This window comes from Symphalangus syndactylus, chromosome 15 (assembly GCF_028878055.3).
Source record: "Symphalangus syndactylus isolate Jambi chromosome 15, NHGRI_mSymSyn1-v2.1_pri, whole genome shotgun sequence".
Classification (NCBI taxonomy): Eukaryota; Metazoa; Chordata; class Mammalia; order Primates; family Hylobatidae; genus Symphalangus; species Symphalangus syndactylus.
The window spans coordinates 87,726,409-87,730,307 of NC_072437.2; positions in this window are offsets into that span (position 1 = coordinate 87,726,409).

Genomic DNA, 3,899 nt, shown 5'->3' on the forward strand with positions numbered 1-3,899 from the left:
ACTGCATAGGCAGTTTAGCTCTGCTTAAGACTATTGTACTTGAGTCCTAAGTTTACAAATCTAGGGAAATCATGCTTACAAATGAGCATGGTTTTCTTTTTGCATATAACAGCACCAATTACTTATTAAACACCTACTATACATCAGATGCAATGTTGGTTTCTTTATATGTTACCTAATTTTCATGATCAAATGTATCATGATTCCCATTTTACAAATGAGGAAACTGAGGCTTAGAGATGCTAAGTAACTTGCACAACTAGTAAATGGCAGAGCTAGAGTTTGGATGCAGAACTGATTCCAAAGCCTATGCTCTTTTCTCTACATCTTGCACTGTCAGTGTCTTTTAGTGGCAGGAATTCTCACTGGGGAATGTTGGGGCTTGTATCTATGACTCTGGCAGCTAAACGGAAGGATAGAATAATAATAAAAAAGTTCCATTGTATCTGGGGAGGCTTACCAGACCCCTTCTCCTATGCACAGTTGCTCCAGGATTTGTTATTAGATGTTTCTCACTCTGACAATTTACATTTTAGTGTACACTAAATTTGGCACTGTCCCTTTTGTTATGGAACATCTGATCATTTCTGTCTGGGTAGGTGGGGAGGAAGGCTGAGAAGTTTTTATCTTTGTCAAGGCCCAGGATGAAAACACCACCAGGAAGTAAATCAATGCAATATACATTTTATATTAAAAATATAATATGCAGTATATTTTACATTTAATATTAATATATATTAATATATAATACATAAACATTATTTAATATTATGTATTTTATATATATTAGAAATTCTACCCTGTAAAAATATATTTCTCGGAAGGGCCGGCAGTGGGGGGTGGGGGGGCAATACATTTATCACACAAGATGAAACTTACATAAGACTACATATATCTATAGTCTTAGTGCTGTGCTGATATATAAATTCCAAGTTTCGGCTGTTAGTTACTCATTTGAAGATCAGTAGAAGGAAATTTCAGTGTGACAAGAATGTTGACAATCCCTGTGCTATCTCTACCAGGATCTAGTTCCACTGTGCTCTTCCAGGGAAGGATGTAGCTGTGTATGCAGGTTTTAGTTGGACAGTCATCTTTTTCTAGTGGCAGTTTCCCAGTCGCTGTTCTGTGTATTAGGACCACGGGAGGAGAGAAACGGTTATTCTTCCTTCTCCATTTTTCTACACTTAAAGAGAATTTAATATACTGTGTTTTCTAGTTAGTAGTTAATTTTGTATAATAGTCTAGAGATTGCTATACAGATTTAATGTGTTTTACACTTAGTTGGGCAAAAGTGTATTAGTATCTACCACCAACCAGATCTAACTACATAAATATGTATTATATAATTATATTAAGGATAATTTGTGGGTTTTGCGTGTGAACCCTAAAAATCTGAGCCAGGTCCCAGTTAATTTAGAAAGTTTACTTTGCCAAGGTTGAGGATGCGTGCCCATGATACAGCCTCAGGAGGTCCTGACGTGCCCAAGGTGGTCAGAGCAGTTTGGTTTTGTACATTTTAGGAAGACACGAGACATCAATCAGCGTATGTAAGATGAACACTGGTTCGATCCAGAAAAGGTGGGACGACTAGAAGCAAAGGTGGGACAACTCAAAACAGGAGGCGGGCTTCCAGGTTTTAGGGAGATAAGAGGCAAATCACTGCATTCTTTTGAGTTTCTGGTTACCCTTTCCAAAGGAGGCAATCAGATATTCATTTATCTCAGTGAGCAGAGGGGTGACTTTGAATAGAATGGGAGGCAGCTTTGCCCTAAGCAGTTCTCGGAAGCTTGACTTTTTCCTTTAGCTTAGTGATTTTGGGGCCCCAAGATTTTCCTTTCACATGAGTTAATAACTGTCCACTCTTGTGAAATATAATTTTAATGTTAGGATATCTGAAATGTTTCCATATGGCTGGGTGCAGTGGCTCACGCCTGTAATCCCAGTACTTTGGGAGGCTGAGGCCCGAGGAACACTTGAGCCCAGGAGTTTGACACCAGCCTGGGCAACATAGTGAGACTCCATCTCCACAAAAAATAAAACTAGCCAGGCATGGTGGCACATGTCTGTGGTCCCAGCTACTTGGGAGGCTAAGGGAGGAGGATCACTTGGGCCTGGGGGATTGAGGCTGTAGTGAGCCATGATCATGCTACTGCACTCCAGCCTGGGGGACAGAGATAGACCCTGTCTCAAAATCAATCAACACACAATGACAACAAATAAATGAGATGTTTCTATAGGTCACTTTGTTTTTTTAGAAACACTAATTTACTTAGTTATTGAGATGGAGTCTTGCTCTGTTGCCCAGGCTGGAGTGCAGTGGTACGATCTCGGCTCACTGCAACCTCCATCTCCCAGGTTCAAGCGATTCTCCTTCCTTAGCCTCTCAAGTAGCTGGGACTACAGGCATGCGGCACCATGACTGGCTAATTTTTGTATTTTTAGTAGAGACCGGGTTTCGCCATGTTGGTCAGGCCGGTCTGGAACTCCTGACCTCAAGTGATCTGCCCGCCTCAACCTCCCAAAGTGCTGGGATTAGAGGCATGAGCCACCGTGCCTGGCCTAAAAACACTAAATTTAGTAAGGAACTGGGGTGCAGTTTTGTCACTGACAGTTATGGTGCTGTAGAAAGAGCCCATATCTGGCATCTGCCTTTAGCCTCAGCTCTGCCTCTTGTTTTTGTACCTTGGAAAAGTCACTTCACCTGTTTTCTCATCTATATAGGATGAAGATCATAATTTCTTTTACACAGTGTTCTTGTGAGACTGAATGACAGAAATTAAAAGAAGTGTTCTACGAAGGCAAAGTTAGGTTTCTTATAGCAGAAAGGGAGATGCACGCAGAGAAGTTGGAATCTCAGGAGATGGATGTGGCCAGGGGCTTTTTACGGGGGTTGGGCTAAGCATTATTAGTCAACGGGCTGTACTGCTATGTATGGTAGGTCTTGAATACCGTTTCTTCAAAATAACCTATTTCCTCCCCAAACCCAAACTCCCTCAACTGGGATCGAACTCAATCCTGCAGCGTGTTCTGAGATTCTGTACTCGCCTCACTTCTCCCAAGATCGTAAATTTTGGAGAAGCCATTCCTTCATCATCCATGTTTGCATCGTCCACACCGTTCATTGGTTAAGTGCTTAATACGTTTGCTATTGGGCAAGGTCCTCAAACGCGAGGTGGGCGTCAGAAGAGTCAGGTTAGCGACTGAGTAACTGTTACTGGTGGATAATTTAAAGCCAATTTGAAAGTTCATCCTTTCCCCCAAAGGCAAAAGCAGGCGTTCCTTTTCTTAAAAGAGAATTTTAAACAGAATTGGGTCTCTGGTGTCCTGCCTAAAGCCCGCAAAGAAAGAGGGTCACGGTTGGGGGTGGGGGTGATGGGGGATACTGAACCCTCTTCTGGTTGCGCCTTGTCCGGAGCCCCCGGCTAGAGAGCCCTAGCGCGCTCCCAACGCGAATCGGTGACTCCGCAGGCCGCGCAGTGCGGAGGTGCCCGTCCCACCCTCCCCCTTGTGGGGTGCGGGGCTCCATTTCCCCGAGCCGCTGGGGTCGGCTTCTGGTCTTGAGATGAGGATGAAGTGGTGTGAAGGGTTGGGCTTTTTTTTTTGTTCCTAAAAATGCAACGAACAAAAAAAAAAGTACAACAATCCAAACCCAACCATCTTAATTGCACGACAGCTTAACTGGGAGACTTTCTTCTCGGGCGGCCCCGCCCGGGACGGCGCCGCTTCAGTCGAGCCCATCGTCTGGGCGAACGGCGCCCACTTCCCGAAGCCGCTGTCCAGCCCCTGCGGGCGGGCTTAGGGCGCGCGCAGGACTCTGGAAAGGAGAAAAGCCCGCAGCCCGGCCTTCCCCGTCCCAGGCGGCCCGCGCGGGTGGACGGCGGGAGCCGGCAGCAGTTGCA